This window comes from Camelus dromedarius, chromosome 15 (assembly GCF_036321535.1).
Source record: "Camelus dromedarius isolate mCamDro1 chromosome 15, mCamDro1.pat, whole genome shotgun sequence".
Classification (NCBI taxonomy): Eukaryota; Metazoa; Chordata; class Mammalia; order Artiodactyla; family Camelidae; genus Camelus; species Camelus dromedarius.
The window spans coordinates 31,816,281-31,837,040 of record NC_087450.1 but is presented as its reverse complement, the minus strand read 5'-3'; the positions used below and the strand labels follow the sequence as shown (position 1 = coordinate 31,837,040).

General features: G+C 45.0%; 1 long non-coding RNA gene across 4 annotated transcripts in view; it reads right to left on the bottom strand.

The window, feature by feature from the left end:
* Nucleotides 1–20,760, bottom strand: part of LOC135322974 (uncharacterized) — a 155,647-nt gene that overhangs the window by 17,045 nt on the left and 117,842 nt on the right. For 3 of the 4 annotated variants that reach the window (XR_010384035.1, XR_010384032.1, XR_010384033.1), the window contains exon 6: nucleotides 13,238–13,667. The exons of the other annotated variant lie outside the window; for it this stretch is intronic. This is a non-coding gene — a long non-coding RNA (uncharacterized LOC135322974). Of the gene's footprint in view, nucleotides 1–13,237; nucleotides 13,668–20,760 lie in introns of those variants that run through there. 4 annotated transcript variants of the gene reach the window in all.

The following is a 20,760-nucleotide window of genomic DNA, read 5'->3' as shown; positions in this document are numbered from 1 at the left end:
CCCTCTTCCCACGCAACCCGATGTGTTTCTCCGGGTAAAACCTCGAATACCTCCCAAGTCCAGATAAGCCTGGATGCCCCGGGTTTTAGAATCGGAAGACGGGTCTCTGTCGGAAGTGGTTTCCTAATCAGGTGTGAGCTAAAGATGGAAGTCGTGTGGCCCACCTCCCCCTGGTCTGTGGGCCCCAGTGAATGGGCAAAGCACCTGTTCTAAGTTTCCTGGGCTGAGCGCCTGCTGCCCACTGCCCTCTGGCCCCAAGAGCTCTCTGGCCCAGGGTGAGCCACAGGGTGGACCCTCAGCCCAGTCTGGAGAAGGGCAGTGAGGAAGTCCGAAGCTTTCCAAAAGTCATCCTAGACTAGAAGCCAGAAAGGCCCATGACTTCCCTGTCCCTTTTCTGAGCCGTCACCACCCCACAGAGCAGGCCCCCTGCTCCACACATCACTTCTGGATCACTATGGTCTGTGTTTCAGCAATGGAAGCTGAACCCGAGTCTCAGACAAATCATGGTATTGGCTGTTTGATTTGGGCCTCTTTCTTGCTTTTCTTCTGCACCCCTTTCTGCCTTCAAGACTCCTCTCCTACCTCCCTGTGACCTTCTCGTGCCTTCCAAGTCCCAGTCCCCTTCCAGGCCAGTCTGATGTTTTTGTGTTCTATATCTGAAACACATATTAACAAATCCTCTCTCTTAACCTTCACATCAGCCTGTGATGTTCTCTCTGGATGAAGGAAATACATTCCTATCTCTCAAACAGGTTAAGTGGTCTGCCCCACATCAGGCAACTCAGAAAAAGTAGGATTTGAATCTGTCTCCTGATCCCAAATACCAGTATCCTTTCCCTTAGAAGCTGCTGCTTTCTCACCACTACCCTGCTGGGGGGGTTCGTGGCTGCTTGAGACTTTATTTGTTACTTATACCCGTGGGGTGTGTGTTTTAGGAGCCAGTACTTATGCCAGCAGAGTAAGCCAGCATCAGAGAGAGGCTGGTGGGAGCTCCTGGGAGGGCTGTTCTGACTCTATTCCAAGCAGACCTTAGAGCAGACAGCTCCCACTTGACCTGCTCAAGAGAGAAATGAGTTGTGCTCGTTCAAAGAGCTTCTGAGGGTTTTCTTCTGCCAAATTCTGGAAGGCAATGCCAGGGAGAGGAGATGTTGCTGGAGGCACCATTCTGAATGATAAGCTGACACTGGAATCCTCAGGCTCCCTCCTCCTTGTCCTCCTCTCCCCACTTGGGGGTTAATTCTTGCTTGGATGCAGAGAGGCCTCTCTCAAAGACTGATTGTAGTTACAAAGCTGGTCCTGCTGATTGGGGGGTTCATTCCTCACTGTGAAGCTGGTGACCTCCTCTCCCCTGCCCAGTCCCCTGAAAAGCCCTGGTTCCTCTTTCCTCATTGCCTTTCTTCCTTCTCCTCCCTTATTAAATATTTGTTGCATGAATGAAGGAATGAATAAATGATTTAATGCTGCTCCATCTCTCTGTTCCTGGAGCCAGGTCACCCAGATAGCTCATTCTTGTAGATGGGGCCTGAGGAGCTTAAGAGGTTACCTTTTGCTGGAACAGTGCTCAATTTTTAAAAAAATGAATTACTAACGTAAACCGTTAAGGCCCTATAGTTCTTGGCTGGAGAAGGTAACTCACCAGAAATCACTTTAGTTTACAAGCAAATGCATTCAGATTAAAATTGATGCAGGCTGCCTTTTACATAACTGGACTCAATGGTCACCCATTTGGTGTAACTGGAGAGGGACTGGAATAGCTCTTTTACCCGAATATCACTCACACCAGCCTGTCTCAGTGCCTGGGATTCCACCATTAGAGATGCATTACTTTGCAGTTTTAAAAGCCTCTTCAAACTCTTTGCAGTCGACAAGTTTTGTCAACAACTTAATATGTGGTTGGTATGATACTAAATATTCAGATACATTCATCTCTATGATTGGGATTGTGTAGAGATAGCATCATTATCCAAATCAAATTAAAAGAAATCTACACAGGATGAGATTCATATGCTTCTTATTTTCTAAAACTGAAGGTGCTGGGCTGCCTCTGCCTCCCCCTTTCTCCCCTCCCCGCCTTGTCGTCTCTATCAGGATGCGGGCTCAGCAGCACCCCCTGCTCTTTGTTGCCTCCAGCAGGGCGAAGTCAAATCCACAGATACCAGGCCCAAAGCTGAGAAAGGGAAGGACGGCTGTATGAGGAAGAGATGGCGCTGGAAAGCAGAGAGACTAGGAGACAAGGAGACAAGCAAAGAATAGGAGAGGAGAGAGGTGGAGAAAGGGGTGCCTGTGATGGGGACAGGAAAGAAAACTGCGCACTCGGTTCCTACAGGAAGTAAAGATTCGTCCTGGTGGGGCTCAGGCTCTCATCCTTTCTCCCTGGACCCACCTTATTCCGGTTTGTCTGGGGGCCCAGAATCCTCCTGTTAGGGCTGAGCTGCTTCGTAACTTGACAGCTCATTAGCAGACATCACTGGCTAGCCTGGGGCTGGTTCCATGCACTCTGCTTGGAACTGCAGTCTGCCATCAACTTCTCCTCCTCCAAGTGAAGGTCAGACGGTGAGGCTGGGCTATGTAGACTGAGCCTCTCATGTCAATGTTTTGTGCACACCTTCCATGGCATCTTCACAACCATAATGAAGTTCTAGAAAGAACTAAATGTATGGCTTGGGTCTGATAAAGTTGCTCAGTGGGACCACCTACCCCAAGTGCAGGATGCTGGCAGGGAGTTCAGCAACAGCCAAGCAATGTATTTCCCTCTTCGCAGCATCCAGCCCATGAGCCTCTGTCCCCCAGGTCCTCACGCAGAGATCTGGGTGGGAGCTGGGGAGGAGGCGGGAGACAAGGTGTTAACTCTTTCTGGAGAACCTGGCTGATGAGCTGATGTTCCTTTGCCCATCGTCTTTTCTGAACCAAATCTGTGCATAGATATTGGGTATTAGGAGATCAGCCCTGACCTGACACCCACGGGTTTCAGGGCCACGCACTGATCCACCTGGGCTGTGCTTTCTAAAGCGTTGGCTCTCGAGCACTACTGAGAGTTTGGCATGACTTGCAGTGAGCAGCAAAGCCTGCCTCAGCCTTTGAACTTCTGCTGGGGCTTCTGGACCACAGCGCTGGGGAGAGGATTCAACATCCTGCTCGACTCTCGCTTCCAGCGAGATCTTCATGGTTCCCAGGCTATCTCCTCTCGGCCCCATAGCATCTCATTTCATGTCTTATTTATCTTTGTAAATGCTCACCAAAACTCAGGAAAAGACTTCCACATTTAGCTTCTACTGAGCCAGAAGTTTGTAATGTAACTTCCTCCACCGTATTAAAAAAATGATAATAAGCCCACTATATATTAACATAAATAATATTTTTAAGAAAATAATTATGGATTCAGAAACAACAACCAGAAACCTAGTGAGAAGCCCAACATTATTTTTCATGTTTGAAAAAACTTTTTAATGTCGGTTTGATTCTCAGACATGATTCTGCCTCCAGTCTGCTGTGATAATCACATGTCATATAGCCTGTGATAAACTCCAGCGCACACCTGTAGGAGAATGAGAGTGAAGAAAGCAAACAACATCTTCACATTGTTATGAAAATAGTTTTGACTGATGGACCGCATTGAGAACCGCTGCTTCCAACATCGGAGCTGATAGGTTTCCCAGCATCAGCTGCCTTCTCTTCCACACGTGCACATCTGCACCTGCTTGCCTGCTTAGTGTTTCTGTTTTGGCAATATCATGATGTTCTTGGGATAACTGAGAACTCTGCGTGGGAAAGCGGCCCCCTGCATGGCTAGCTAGGAACAGAACGGAGGGGACAGCCTCACTTTAGAGCCACAAGGCCTCAGCTTTGGATCCTAGCTCTGTCACGATACCCTCTGGCCTGGGGAAATCACATAATCTCTGTAAAGCCTTGGTTTCTTCCTCTGTAAAGGGGGACAAGAACTTCTCTTCACAGAATTGTTGGGCGGGTTAAGGACACAGTATGTGTAACGCGACAGGCAGAGTACCAGGCAGCGAGAGGACAGGTGCTCAGTCCACTGCAGATATGACTGTCACCATGGCCATTATTATTCAGGAATGACGTAAGTAAGCTCCGTGAGTGTGGGGACTTGGTTCACTGCTCTAACTCCAGACCTCCCGTTAGTGCTCCAGAAATGTGAGTGCACAGCATTTTACACAAACTCAACTTCCTTCAGGACCTCTTAGCCTGCCTCAAGGTAGTGTAAGGCACAGGAGAGAAGAACAGGTGGTCCCTACCCCTGAGAGCTTTTGGTCTCATGAGAGGAAAGAAAGACCCACACTTGAGAAACAGAGTGGTCACCAAAGTTGTGTGACGAAGAGTCAAAATGAGCAGGGCTGCCAGCATTTGTTGCAGTGGCTCGGAGACGGGAATTTCTAGGACCTGGCATGGGGATTGGTGTTGGCTCTGTGGTCTGTCTGCTTGCTGTTTTAATCCCTCTAGCGCTCACCTGCACAACCAGGCAGTGGGGAGGAGACGGAGCGGTAGCCCTCGAAGATGGCTACCACCAAGTCCTCTTCTGCACATGCCCCTCCTCCCACGAAGAGGTCTGTTTCATCTGGGCTGGCATCCCAACTTAGTCTGAACAATAGAATGCCATGGAGATGGTATTCTGGAACATCTGAAAGCAGGCCTTCAGGCAACTTCTGCTTCCTCCCTCTTGGAAGCCAGCAACCACGTCAGAGTTTGGGCCACCCTAAAACCACCCCGCTGGGAGGAAGGGCCACATGGAGAGGCACCAGGGCACCAGACACATGCATGAAGCCTTCCTAGACCTGCCAGCTCGGCCCATCTAGCAGCCGAATGCAGCCACGCTGAGTGACCCCAGCTGACAGTATATGGAGCAGAACTGCCTGTGTGAATCACAGCACTAAGCCACAGAGTCATGAAAAATAATAAATTGTTGTCTTAAGCCATCATGTTTTGGAGGGGTTGATGTCACAGTGATAGAAAACTGTAACAGAAGGGCAGGGGCTGGGGGAGAAGAGGGAAACGGGGCGGAGCTACCAGACCCATAAACCTCTGCGTCTGGTAGACGGCGCCCTTCGCTGCCAGCCCCTGCGCACAGAGCAGATAAAGAGACTAAATGCACCTTTGCTAAGGTGTGTCTGGATTTGAATTTATATCCTCAAGGGAAATTCCACAGACAATTGTCAAGTAGGAAAGCTGTTTAGGTACCAGATAACAGAGCTGGCAGGACAGACATGCCCAAGGTTCCCTACTAGTAAACGCACGTATCCCTCCTGGGGGTGATGGCCACCAGCACGGGTTTCTCCTTGAATAGTCTTATTTCATTGGGACTATCTACTCCCTGCTGCTGGGCCTTTACTCCTGCTTTCCCCATTCTCCAGGCTGCTCTTTCTCTCTTCCAATCAAATACTACCATCCTTCAACATCCCACCTGGCTCATCAGCTCCACTGCTGGACTGCCCTAACTCCATCTGACACTGGTCACACCCTCCCATGAAGGCCAACAGCTCCTGTTGTATGGCACAGATATTTTGCCACTTAGAATCGAAGCATCACAGGTGGTCAGAACTGACTGGACCTCAGAGGTGGAGCCCAGAGTAGGAACCTGGAGCTCAGGGAAAGTGACTTGCCCAAGGCTTTGTCATCAGTTAGCAGAACCCGAGCATCAATACTGCAGCTCTGTGATTTGGTAAATTTACCAAATTTACCAAACACTTGAATAAAATGGAACTGAGCCAGAACCCACTGAGAACCAGCAATTGCAAAATAGTTCGTTATACCTGCTGTAAAATGGGAAGAGAAGACACTGAGAGGAGGCAGCATCAAAGTTGACTTCTGTGAGGCTGTACGTCCTATTGTTAAGGTGGGATACTCAGAACAAGCATCATTTGGGGGAAAAGGTTATCTGTTTGGTCAGAGTATATAATTTGGACAGTTCTGATGTAATGAACAAAATCTCCATACAATAAAGTGCCTGGCCAGCCAGACTCTGTCCTTGAAAAGTCATTTGTCTCCTGTCTGTAGCCCAGATCATCCACCTGTATTTGTAACCTGAACTTCGCTTGGAAAGTAGCTCTGACTCGTTAGGGTAGTTGAAAAGTAAAAATCAGGCCCAAGGCGAAGAACAAGGATCTAAAAAATTAACCATTAGAATAAAAACAAAGAAAAAGAAGAATCCCATTTAACAGTATGGTGTTAGTTCTTTTGTAGCAGATTTTAGTTTAAATGAACTAATGAGTTTTGTATCTTCAAATTATTGTCGATTTATATTTCAAAGCGTTTAAAGAAATTAGGAGAATGATATATTAGAATTGTGAGGACTTTGCTTGAGTGCAAAAATGTTTATGTGTGAGGGGGAATCTAACTAGATAAGTTGACTTTTTGAGTTATTAGTTATTCAGTAGTGTGTGAATAGTTTCAAAATGTTAACTGGACACTAAACTAAGTGGGAATCTCTGTGAACACTCCCTTCTATACCCCAAAGCACCTGGGACAGAGACAAGCCTTGACTTCTCCCACGGGAGTCCCTACCCCCAAGGCCAGCCGCCTGAGCACCCCTCTCCATCACACAGCCCTTGCGTCGTTCTCTACTTCTTTCACGTGTGTTCTTTTTCCATCACGGCGCATCCTCTCTTTTTGCCCTTTCACTGCTCAAAGCAACCCGAGATCATCTTTATATTTTAAGTTAATTGGATTTAACAAAATTGAAAGGGACTTTTAATCCAATGACAGCAACATGCCTTGTTCTTAAAGAACTGGATTGGCATAGCTCTTGTCAAGAACCATCCCTGAAGATATGATCCAAAAGTGAAGGGGTTTCCATACCCAGAGAAGGGACATTGTGACACGTTCGAACCCTGGAATATACTGTATTTGGATTGTGCTGGCAGGCAGGTAGGTGAGGTAAAGCAGACCCCTCAGAAGTAATCCTGGAGGAGGAGGTTATGGCAGCTCCAGCGCTGTCTTCATGGATCAGCAGAAGGAGGAAGAAAGACGAACCAAGGGGGGCTAGGAGCCACTGCTCCGACTCTTCCTTCATCTCCCCCTAATGCCCCTGCCCTGTCACTCAAGGACAGACAAGTACTATGCATGAGGAACACCAGAGAAGAGAGACAGAGCAAAGGTCAAGGGCACAGTGAGCTTAGTTTGGGGAGCAAAACAAAGGGAGAAACTTGGGCAAGTCTGATTTTGAAAGAAGAGCGCTCAGGAGGGCTGCTGCTCACAACTTTAAGGGAGCTCGCCAGGGTTTCAGTGGGAACTGAGACTCGTGCCGAGGGAAGACCTGGCTGGCCAAGAGGGAAGAGAAGAGGAGCAGTGGGCTGCATAGAGAGGGTTGCCGAGGGTGAAGCGGCCAGAGGCAGTGCAGGAGATGCCCAGTGTCTTAAAGATCCAGAGGCAGACCTAGAAGATGAGGGCGAAGGGGAGCCCCCGTTGGAGGCCTTGCCTGAGAGGGAGGTTGCCGGAGAAAGAAGGCAGCGGGGTCCCTTGGCCGTCAGTCGACTCAGAAGCAGAGAGGAGTAAGAAAACTGCCACCATGCGGGGCTAGACTGAGGTGACAAAAAGTATCTGAGTCACTTGCAGAAAGTCGGTTAAAACTATGCAAGAAGGTCAGGTTTTCCAAACTACTGACATTTGGGACCAAATGGCCTCGGTGCCAAGAATGGCTTCTATACCCACTGCAACACCTTTAAAAAGTGAATCCTGTGGTGGAAAAAGCCGTTCCTTTACTTGTACAGTGTGTATTTTGCACTTAGGGGAAAACATGGTGACGTGAATTACCCTACATTTCCGTCCCTGTTGAATCGGGTTGTGTTTGGGAGAGCCAGGAGACTTGAAAGCAGTAAGCATTTTAAAAAAGCAGCCTACTGAAGTATTTCAAAACGATTTCTTTTTACCCAAGTGGAATCAGTTGACATTAAACACAACACGGCCAGCTGAGGTGGGAGGCAGGGGAACAGCGGGAATACGGATGCCAGTCAGAGCTGACGGTGCCGAGGCTGGTGTACGTCCCCGGCAGTGCTTTAAGCACTCTGTGTCCAGTGTCTCGCTGAACAACCTGTCCGAGGAGGTAGTAATACTATTATTTACAGACGAGGAGGTAAGGCACAGAGGAGTTCAGTAACGCACTCTAGGTCCCAGAAGTGCTGGGATGATAATGCAGGTCTGTCTGACCCCAGCGCAGCCGACGATGAGGGGCTGGGGAACATCTTAAACCAAGAACCAGTTTTGATATGCCTACCATAGGGGAAGGATGGATAATATGCACGTTAGTGGCTGTACCACTGACGAGCTACCTGAGACTTCTCGCCTTTTCTGTTATTTACATTCTCATGTATTTTTATCTTGTCCCCGATAGCTCCCGAAGAAGGGGACTGTCTTGTGGGTCTCTTGCCTCCTGATCGGTACTTATTATGCTCAGAAGCCTGTCAGTGAGAACGTAACTGATGAACTAGTCTTGTCAGCCTCTTGCTCCACCCGCCTTGTAAATGAACGACCGTCAAATCCGTGTATTTTTTAAATGTCATAAACAAACTTTGTAAACACCTAACTGGGGATTTTCTAAATTCTCTATCAGTAGAATGAATTTAACGCTGCCCCCAATTTTAATGAAACTATCTTCATGCTGTCTTCAGGTTAAAGTTTAATTTAAACGTTCTCACTAGACTTTTTGCCAATTTTTCTTTTGCATTTAAAGTGTCATTCTATTGAGGTGAACAAAATGTATAGTCCGCTATCAGACTATCCTAAAATTTACTTTTTTTTTCTTAGAATCCTTTTCTTTTTATTGAGGTATAGTCACTTATAATGTGCTGTACACCAGAAATTGACACAATGTCCTAGTCATGATATGCATACATGTATTCTTTTTCATATTCTTTTCCATTAAAGGTTATTCTAAAATTTACTTTTTGCTTTAAAGAAGAAGGGGCTCTAGAGTTGTCCCTTAGACTTTCTGTTGGAATAACATGTTGACAATATACTGCTAAAAATATGGTCGGGGGGGAAAAGAGAAAAGAAACACACACACACACACACACACACACTACTAATCCTCCACTACTGTGCACCTGGGAACACAGAGCTGACCCTATCAGGGTCTAGAATGGTTGATATATTGTCAACATGTAGATGACTTTCCGATCTGATTCCATTTGTTACTCTTTCCCAGGGCCGAAATGGAGAAAGGGCTGCCAATCGTCCTAGCCTTAGCAATAACTAGAACACCTTCCCCGCTGGAGAAGAGAAAGCCTCCCCCAGTGTGATACTAGCTCGGAAGGCATGGACCTGTAAATGCCCCTGGGCTCATGTGAGTAGGATTTAGTCTGGGCATTGTATAGTCTCAGAGAGAAAAAAAAGTTCTCCTGAGGGAGGCTCGGGCAGCGGTGGTGAATCAACCATTGTCGTATCGGACTTCAGGGAAGTCCAGCATTAGGAAGGCCCCCGTTTTGTGCAAACTGATCAAATACAGATGTTTCCAAAGAGTTGACCTTATTCACCGTGACTTCACTGGAGATTGAATGGCGAACAGCCGGTCAGCAGTGGGGTGAAGGCATGTTTTGCCGAGAGGGTGTAAATGTATATACAGTTGACAGGATGTGGATGACACTGGACAAACATCTCTTCTATTGATAAATATGTGTTTTACTTCCAAAAAGTTTTATGCCAGGGAGACGTAGTGAAAAATAAATACAGTTTCGGGCTAGGTGTCTCCTGTGTGTGTCAAACTCTGAAAGAGATGAAGGGGAAAATATTAAAAATGGGTTCAACCTTCCGTCTTCCTGAAATATCAGTTTTCATATAAAACTCATCAGCTGAGCTAAGTATTAGGCTTGATCAATGGCAGGAAACTAAGGGATCAAATGCTAATAAATCAGAAACAGATACCCCCTCTCGAGCAGAAAATATATCACAAAACTGAAAATGAGGAAATCATCTGATGATTTTTTTTTTAAATGAGTATGCAAGGAGAAAATGAGCTTTTTTGAGGGGAGGAGGGCTGCATCTTAAACAGGGACAAAGAATAAGATCTTCAACACCTTAACCAAATTTTGACTTTAACATATGCAAAAGAAACATATGTTAAAAAAAGGAAGATACTAATTTTTTGTGAATTCTGGACACTTGAGGAGTAATTTAAGTGTTTGTGTAAGTATGCAGATACTAAGATGGCAAAGTGAACACATTAAAATCTTTCTCTTTATATTTTGCTAAATATTTTAATGCATTTTCCCTCCTCTGGAATTACATCTGCAGCCTGCACCCCTCTGGTCTTTTAAAAATGTATTGTCTCACAATCCCATCCCCTTACTTCTTAGCATTTTTTCTCTCATTCATTTTCATTTTGTAAATGTTTTATTGAAATAAAACCTATGTACAGAAAACCACACAAATCTTAAGTTCACAGATTCCTAAGCTTGATGAATTTTCAGAAAGTGGACACACCTGTGTAACTACGGCTCAGAATAAGAAATAGAACATTATCAGCAGCCCCAGAAGCCCTCTTGTTCAGTTGTTGCAAACTGTTCCTCTGACAATCATTGCTATCCCGACTTGTCATGCTATAGTTTTGTGTTGTCTGTTTCTGAGCTTTATATAAATGGATTCTCAGCTGTATTCTCGCATCTGCTTTTTTGCTCAACATTATGTTTGTACAATTTATCCAGGGTGGTTAGTTGTGTACTTATTAATATTTTAAATGGTATTGTTTTTAATAATACATATATATGCATTTCATTAATGTAGTCTTGTAGGTACGGAAATGTCTCTATTTACTTCAGCACATTGACCAGTCTCGGCACTAGTAGAAGAAAGTTCAAAAAAGTAAACAACCCCCAGCAGAAATCACAAAGAATCTACTGAGTTGTGATAAAATTCTGAATTGACTTGTCAGTAATGCAAGACACATTATCACAAATACCTCTGAAGTGTTCTTCTTTGATTTCCATTTATTTTTTCCCAAAAAATACACATACAATTCTTTCTCTTCTTTGACCCACCTTAAACAAGAATCCAGAGAGTGTGGTCCTGCTCTCTGAATGGAAACCGTTTGCTTCTGTGAAAACAGAGAGCACTAAATTAAATTAGAAAATCCTGGTATTCAGGAGGACCAAATTTCCCTTCCTTCCTACTTTGCCATTCCACAATCTATCACCTAGAGTAATTAAGACCAGGGAGGTATCATCTTCACTGGATTAACCTTAACTAAATTGTGCTCATTCAACATGTGCCCTTTTGATTAGTCCGAGCAGGGCCTGCTGTCTCAGATACACCCACCTTGTAATTCTACACATTTAATTAATTTCAGATGAATAGCGGAGGGGATAAGCTAAATTCTCCCATTAATAAACTATAAGTCCTTATGTGTGTCAGCTCAGGATTTTCATTCTTTTATTTCTTTGCCCTGCAAAGGTGAATGGAGATTGAAACACACACACACACACACACACACACAGATACACACACACAGATACACACACACTCACACACAGCTGCAGCTGTGTAAGGTTGGTGAACAGATCCCTGAGCAATCTTGTCATAGTAAAGGGCAGAACTTGAGAGAGAAAATACTGCAAGAACTGTTGGTAAAATAGATTATTTTTTGGCCAAGTGTAATTTTTGATGTCCTTCTTCAATTGGACCTCAGTCTTTAGTCTTTATTTACACATATTTCCATATCTGTGTACAAATATGAAAATTCAATATTAATGTCACTAATTTTGTATTTTTAAATGCATTTCTCAGAGGTAAGATACTATTAATAGTCTGAGAGCCTTTCTGAGAAATAGTTTAAAATTATGTGTTGAATCATCAAATTTGACAGCTCTCAGATCACAATTTGCCCTTGTGGGCATCTGACAGCAAAGAAAATTATTTCCTTATAATAAAACAGATCCCAAGGATGTTTATATGCTATAATTTATCTCATATTAAAAGATGGCTAGAAAATTATACAAGATAGATTTACAGTCTCTCCTTCAACCCAGAAAATTTATGTGTCTAGTTATTAGTGTCTTAAAAACTACTACTGATCTGCATAATTGTACATAAAGAGTTTCCCCAGTAGCTTTTATGTCCTATGATTCAACTTAATGAGGTCAATTATATTCAGGGAATTTAAATTACTGATACTTAGGGAATATAGCCAACATAGCTGTTAGTTTATGTTGGTATGCAAGGAATTATAGTTATATAAGACAAAAATAATGTATCTTAATATAGCCAATTTTATGTTTAATTAAGCAGAGGCTTTTTTATAGCCACTAATCTATTTTACATAGAAAATCATTCAAGAAACCATATACTCAACTCATGTCTTCAGATGTTAGAGCTGTTCTGATTTTTCCTCAGTTTAGTTCCAAAATGATTTAAAAAGAAACCCAACCAAACCCTTGAGTAATTCTGTTAGTATTTTCTACTAGTTCAGAAAATTTAACTGTAAAAATCTTGCACTCCATTTTTAACCACATCACAAATTCCCAAACTACTCAATATTCCTACAAGTTAAAATACTGCTCAATAATTTACCATTAAACAAGTGACAGGGTGTGGAAGATTTTACTGATCATCTTACTAATTGCTAATTTGTGAAAATTCGCAAAATGGTGGAGTCATTTGGTTAATTGAGTGTAAACATTAAATAATTTTTGATTGATGACATGCATGCTGATAGGCACATCGTTTTTCAGGATGCATCAGCTTCGTGCTTTATCAGGTTTGTATTATCTCCTCCATCTGAGCCTGGGCACATGGGCATTTTAACTCATGTCAGGAAATCTTATTCTCTCTGCCTGCCCTAAAACCAGATCCTACATTTGACCTTTCAGGAAAACACAAAAGCCAAGTAATTTAAGTCAGCCCACACCTGCACCATCTTCCAAAATATCCTCATAAGAATGCTTAGCACATCTCATTCCTGAGCAACTGAGGCGGCTGAAAAGGACAATTTATTCCCTCTAAAGAACAAAATACTGACATTACAGTTTGTCTTCTTTGGGGTTGGAGGAAAGTTGAGATATTATTTATGAAAGGACAGCTAAGCTTGGCCCTGTGATTAAGATTTACTATATAAGCCAACTACTTTTGAATGATGGAATTAGATATTTACATAAGGGGACTTAACAGTTCTTCAGCCTGGTTATGTTCTGCTGCTTGTTACACAATTGGAAATCTGTGAATGCTGTTTTAGGTGATACATCACCAAGAATTTTTACATTAGGAAAGTAACCGTTATTATCTGGGATTGTTAGCTGTAGGGAAAGTTGTTTACCTAAATTCTGCATCTTAAAAAACGTAATAAAAAATAAATTAGAACGTCTCCGAGAAGTCTAGTATGGCAGTCGCATCACCTAACAATTTAATTGTCGTATGTCTCGTACTCTTGTTGGCCTCTTTTAACAGGACCTTCATCAATGAATTCAAGTTTTGGTTTTTGCTTGCAATCGGGATTTCAATTAGGACAAGTCCACGGAAAGAAACTGAAGTTTGGATCATTTTTCGACATCAATTGCAGCTGTTGATCACTGTCTTTTAAGAATAGCTTCCCTTTCCGCACACCCATTGCTGCCGCCTCTCCCGCTCAGTAAATGAGTCTTCGCCAAAACAAGGTCGCTCTGGGCCAGTTCGAATTTCGGTGCCTCGGCCCTCGGATTGTCGAACCCCCCTTGTCTTTTTCGTGCATATCTCTGAAAAAAAAAATTTTTTTTTAAGTTTGTGGAATTTCTACACACGGTTGGAAGGCAAGCGGGAGAAGAGGGTGCAGGTGCGGACGGGCGGCGGCAGGGGCGCGGCAGGCCGGCGGCGGCGGCGGCGGCGGCTGCGCGCGCCCCGGGAGGCGGCGCGGAGGCTCTTTCCGGCGCCGCCGCGGGCAGCCGGGACTTGGGCCGGGTGCTGCGTGAGTTCGGTTCACGTGGCTCTCGGCACTGCGCAGCGGGAGCGCGGAGGGTTGGGCGTCTGCTGGTGCCTGCGGTTCCCTCCCGGAGCCCTTCACGCACCGCCACGCCGGCAAGGAGGGACGCCAGGGGCCGGCCGCCGGCGTGGGTAACGCTCGCAGCCCCGGGGCCCCGGCGGGCGGCGTCTAAGCGGGGTGCCGCCGAGCACGCCCCGCGGCCGAGGGATGTCCAGAGGCGCCGAGGAGCGGGGCGGAGAGTAGGCGCCGAAGTGTCTCCGATGAGCTGGAGGCCGACGGGAAGGCCCAGGGTGTCGGGCTGGGCAGCTCGGTGGAGAAGGCTTCGCACTGGGCGCGGCGGCGGGCCCCTCCCGGCCTGCAGGTTTCCGAGGGGAGCAGCGGTCACAGCGGCGGGGCGCGGGGGCTGCCGCGCTTGGGGCCGGGAGAGAAAGGAAGACCTGGCGCCCGGGGGCTCTGGGGAGGGGTGGTGTGGGGCCCAGCCTGGGCATCTCTTTTGGAGGCGGAGGTGGGCTGCTGCTAAGGCGTCTGCAGCACCGATTCTGCCACCTCCTGGGCCTCGGGAGTGGCCCCCGCGGAGACGGGCGGGAAGAGGCGAACTGGAGTTTGCTCGGACCCTCAGGGCCCGGATAGGAGGACTAGACCGTAGGCGAGGGTGGCCTCGCGGGCTGGGAGCCCCGAAACCTGACGGCGTTAGTTGGGGGGATGGCTGTGAATAAATTCGGGATCGGGCTCAGCGCGGAGGAAACACCAAAGAATGCGCAAGTCTCGGGCTTTTCCCACTCTTTCCCCTCTTGATTTCCCCGAAGCCCTTTAGATGCGGACGGTTTGCACAGATGAGGCTACCCCCGCGCCTCGGGCTCCCACGCCGCGACCTGCCCCTGGGAAGCGTCGCTCAACCTTGACCCCGACTTTGAGACTGACCCAGGCTTGACCTCTCCACACACTCCTCCCGCACTTTGGGGACCGCACACTGCTGCCCTCGGGCCAGGACATCTCCAACATTGCTCTTTTGTCTCTGCTCCCCGGCCCTGGCGCCGAGCTTCCAGGCTGGGGTCGGGACTGGGACGGAGTATTTCCGTTGGGTTGTGGATAAGCAGGGGAGGAGATCCCGGCTCTCGGGTGTCGCCAGCGGGTTAGGCCGAGAGCGCATCCTGTGCGCTCCGGCCTTGCGGTGGAAGAGAGACACATCCCCAGCGGATCCGGCCAGCCAGGGTCGGGAGTTCCCAAGCAAGGCCCGGCATTTGGGCCCTTAGAGGCCGGAGCTGGCGCGAGGGAGGGTTACTCTCCAGCCACTTAAGGAAAGAAGCAGCGAAGCAAGGAAGTTATGGACGACGGCACACACCATTCCGGCGCTGCCCTCAAATTCAGGGGCTCCATTCCTCTGCGGTTATTTGCTGCGCCCCCGATTCTTCCCGGACACACTCCCTGCAGCGCCGCGGGCGCCCTGCGCACACAGCCCAAGCCTGCGGCTGTGTGCACCGGCCTGTGCCGGGAATGAGGTGCGGGACAGAGAGGCGGCCCTCCTTGGGACTCCAGCCTGTCACATCTGCACTTATTTAAAGCTCGGCTGGTGGTCCTCGCTCTCTGGAATGCCAATTGCGGGCCTGGCCGCCTACAACATTTGCATTGATTAGCGAGCCGGTCATGGGGGAGGCCAAAGGCGGGGTAGGTGGGGGGCTTTGGGGAGACTGGACGTTCACAAGATTCAGTTTTGAGAGCCAGCTAGTAGCCCAGCAATTCCCACCGCACCAGACAGCTGAGTGTGTCAGGGAACTGAGGATCGAATTTGGAGAACATTTGATGTGTATAGGAACTGGCCATTGCGGTTTAGCACGCACGTTGTGATCCGCGTGCACACACAACCCTAAATCTCTGAAGGCTCCAACGCTGAGTCTGGCAGAGAAGGTGGACAAGTGCTGGGACCCCACATAACCCCAAGCCCTACCAATTTGTAGGCAGTGTCTGGAATATGTAGCTTGTGCAACTCTCAAATGTTTGCTGATGCAAGTCCATAAAAAGAGATTGACCTGCCTCATTTAAAAGACTGTACATAAGCTCTAAAAAGGCACAGGCAACCCGCCTCAGAATAGTCATCCTAAGGGGAAGAGGCCTGGGGCAAATTCTTGGTGAAAAACAAGATGTGTTCCAACTTAATGCAACTCCCACGGGCGCAGGGGTCCGGGGAGAGGCAGTTTTTAATTCTATAAACCTGGGAAAGTACTGATTTTGCATTTGCCTCTGGACTTGGTATAATTAAGGGTGAAAATAAAGCCCCTCTGTATTTCTATTCCCGCTTGCTTTCTGTGAAGCCCTTATCCCAGAGGAAAGTTGTTTTAGTAATCTGGAGAAGAGAAACCATGTGCTGAGTCAGCAAAAATCCTGCAGCCGGCCAGTTCAGTTCAGTAACACCCCTGTGTGTTATACACACACTCTCTAGGCCTTTGTGGAGATAATGAAAAATATCTCCACACAGAATTTTCATGGCAAAGGAATGCCCACAAAGCCTGTTGGCAGTTGAGAGGCAGATTAAATGTTGTGTCTTCTAAGACAAGAAATCCGTTCTGAACATGTCTTCTTACAAGCATTAGCTCCAACTCTATTTAATATGAGAAAGGACAAGAGAAATGCAATTCTCCGAATGACCCAAAATACATTTTTTTCTGATGGTTGTGTTGCAGTATGTTTAAACATTCCTTTCTGCCCGTGTTCTTGTGACGGATGTTCAAGGTGGCTCCAGTGGATGAAATCTTATTTTTCATTTTAAATCATTAAAAGTATTTCTCAAAAATGTAGCTTTAAAAGGTCTCTCCTTGCAAATCCTGTTAGAACCTTGATAACCTATCTGTCCTGCTTTCTCAGTTGTGTTCAAGAAATAAATGTATTCACAGAGAGTCACTTGGAAAGAAACTTACTTCTTAAACTATTAAGCAATTATTTTGGAGAACGATTTCTTATCTCTTAACTGTATGAGCCTTACCTGAATTTGCAGAATCAGAGCATTTCAGCTGTGGAGCAACAGTCCAGATCATTGTATTTCTAGTGACAGTATTTCTGGGAATATTTCTTCTTAATTCTTTTAATCTCATAGTGGAATTGGCAAAATGTGTGGCTTTTTTTCTTAAATGATCCTGTTGCATAAAAAACCAGCTGAAGTTTGCTTCTATTTCATTTGTCTTCTCTATCTCAAAACTTAAATGAAATTAGTACAACATTGATGCTTTCCGTGTTTGAATTCTTAAAAAATACAGCTGACTTCTTAAGGTTGTTTCAGCATAATGCAAAAACATCTGGACGTGAAGTGAAAAATTCAGTCTGTCACCCAGGTTCCAGATGTTTGGTACTATGTAGACAAAACATCAGGATGAATGACTGAAATTTTTTCTCTCCAAGCCAGATGGTGTAGTGCCTGGTCCTTCTATAAGGAAGCATATTTTCCTTTCTCTAAACATCACATCCTACCGAATCCCATGTAAGGCATGATTTATGCTCTTTCATCGACAAAATGCTGGGCCATTTGGAGAACAGCAAAGCAATCAGTAAATGAAACACTTAAGTATATGTTTTGGAAAATACAGTCCAAGTACAAGTGTTTGTGTGTACTTAGGAGGGAGAGGTAGTTGTAGAGCCAGAAATAGAAAGGTAGGAGAGAGAGAGCCTTGTTTGATGAGGGAATGACTTGACTAGAAGGACACAGCCTTCCAAGAATCCACTTGTGGATAATCTTAAATAGCTAAATGTAGCATTCAACAGCAGCCTGAACAGGCTGGCCTTTTGCCTGAGATGCGACTGAACTGTGAAATAGCGTTGTGTCCTCTGAAGCCCTCTTTTCTCATTCCTCCTTCTTGAAGCATTATACAATCACAGAAGTAAATGTAATATAACATTAAAACATGATTACTTATGAGCATCATACAGGTGGGAAAACTATATGTGAAAAGTATGAAAGCAATATGATGACTTTTAATCAGTCAAAAAATATAGTGCCAATGACTAGATTTCTCTTCATGTGAAACATCACTGTGTTTTACAGTTGTTAAACTTAAGGATGAAGACACAGAGCAACATTTGTTTTCCTCGCCCAGAGTCACAGAGATTGAAAGTCATGAGCAGAGTCTGAACTTTTCCAAGTCTCTTTGTCTTAACCATGTTGAGAAAGAAGGAACAGATATAAGAGAGGCCTTCCACTGGAATCAGCAGATGAAATCAAACCCAGAATGAATTCCATTCTACTTATTAATTTCACATACTGACTGGGTTATAGAAGAGTGTTTAGACAATGAATGGCAATGAATGTTAAAACATCATAAAATCTGACCACGTAACAATTGCTGCAAGAAAAACATACCATTTTGAATAGACCTTCTTACAACTCAGAATCTGAGACTCAGATAATGAGACTCAGGATTTCAATACTGTCTCCAAATCAATTTTTAAAAATAGTTTATAGGGATCTAGTAGAATTTCAGGGGTACACATATTGAGTCATCAAGAGCCTCAAAAGTCAAAAAGGAATTTTTAACACCCTATCAAACAGAATCATGGTTATTTTGCTTGATTGCTATAATTGGGAACTTTTTGTGACTTTTGTGATGCATTTACTAGAATAATACAATGACAGAGCTGGAAGGGACTTACAGCTCATCCAGGCCTCCTCTCTCCTTTTATAGATGCACAAATTGGGGACCAAAACCATTAAAGGGCCTACCCAAGGTCACACGCTGATTAGTGGAAAAGTCAGAACTAGAGTCACCAAGTTCCAGTTGTGGCTCCCAGAGTCCGAACCTAGTTCCTCGGCGGCTTGCCTTCAGAGCATTACAACTCTGCTCAGTCACAGATTTCCGAGCAGTGTCCAAGAAACTGATGCCCATCACTTCAGGCTGGAAACAGCTCAAAACCATTCATTTGTATTACACATCTAAGAACTACAAAACAAAGCCAGCACGAAGGCAGAGTTCCCCAATTTGTCTCCACAGCAAGAGGGACGATTGCAAAACAGAACTAATAAAACTCTGGCAACTTCAACAGTTTGGCTAGTGGTCCTGATAACAACAAATGACAGCTTAGCTTTTTCTAGAGAACTTAAAGCACCCTGGAAGAATGCCATGCACACCAACTGCTGCAGTCTCTTTTCTTTGAAAATGACACAGTCAAACATTCAAAATAAGCGACTTTAACGGGGAGAAGGGAGGAGGGAGAGGTGGCTGCAGCCATGTCAACACCATTCTTTATGGAAGAAGACAAAGGGGTCAATGGAAGTGTCGCACCTGATTCACAACCATCTCAACTTCCTATTCCAGTGGCTTGTATGATGAAATGGAAAGTTAGGACGCCTTGGGTAGGTGGAGGTTCATAGATGGGGATGGGAAATTCAAAAAGAAATACGCTGCTTACGGATATTTAGATAGTAACATGAAGCATACATCCCCAGTTCTTAGGACCTTAGACCTCTCTGGTTCTTCATGCCATGAGACAAGGAATTCAACTCATGTGTGATGTTACCAAACCTCTGCCATTTTATGTTTTGTTCAACATCAAATGACAACACAGAAGCACTGCTTCTAAGGAAGGAAGACAACTCTTCTTCATGAGCATTCTGGTCCAAGAAATGCAAGTAAGGATAGCAATTAGGAGAAATGGGGCTGGGAGGAGTAAGTGAAATCAAGATTCAGTATTTGGAGTCATGAGAAAAGAGACAGTCATGTTTCAATTGGCCTGGAGAAAGAAGAGATCTGGATAAGGCCTTCTCTTCAAGCAAATCCAAGGTCAGTGCCTCCTGAGAAGCAGGATCTGGCCAGAATTTGAACTGGGGGATAGGAGAGGCAGTGATGCTGGGAAAAGAGGACTGACAACCTATATTCTTCTTTTTAAATGCTTAGGGGAGCAACTAAACCAGCAAAAGTTAAACCAAATAAAACTAGCATGCCTGCTTACCTCTTTAATTTTCTGTCCCAAACACATCATCATTTGGGCTATTCTCCTGAAGTCAAGCATGAAATCTGTTTAGCTGGAGAGCTACCCATTTCCTCTGACCTGCAAAAGAGATGCCCTGTTCTTTCAGAATCCCTGGAGTGCCAGAATCCAGTGAAAACTGGAGCCACATGCCTGGGCCCCTTGAGATGCTCCCATCCCTACCCCCATCCCAAAGGAACATGGTAACAAAGGTGGAGCAGACTTTCAGCACCACTTGACCCAGACGCATAGATGCTGATCATCAGCCTAGGGCACTGCACGACTTTAGATTGCTGTGGATTTAAGAGTGTCTCTTATCAACGAGTTTTTTTTTTTTTAATTGAAGTATAGTCAGTTTACAATGTGTCAATTTCTGGTGTACAGCATAATGTTTCAGTCATACATATACATACATATATTCATTTTCATATTCTTTTTCATTATGGGTTACTACAAGATATTGAATATAGTTCCCTGTGCTATACAGAAGAAACCTGTTGTTTGTCTATTTTATATATACTAGTTAATATTTGCAAGTATATTCTGGAAATTAAGCCCTTGTCCGTCACATTATTTGCAAATACCTTCTTCCATTCTACAGGCTGTCGTTTTGTTTTGCTTATGGTTTCCTTTGATGTGCATCAACTGGAGTTTTTAAATCTTTTTGGTGCCTGGGACCTTTTGGGCAGTTTTGTAAAATCTATAGACTACTTCTCAGAATAGTGTTCTTAAATACATAAATTAAATTGAAATAAAGTTATCAGAATATATTTAGGAAACAAAATATTTGTATTATACTTGCTTCTTTATTAACCCATTAAATGCAAAATCTAGTGTTGGGTCTAATAACTTACGTAATATTGAAATAGGGATAAGTGTGAGTGATAATTCAAACTGTCATCAACAAATATAATGTGATG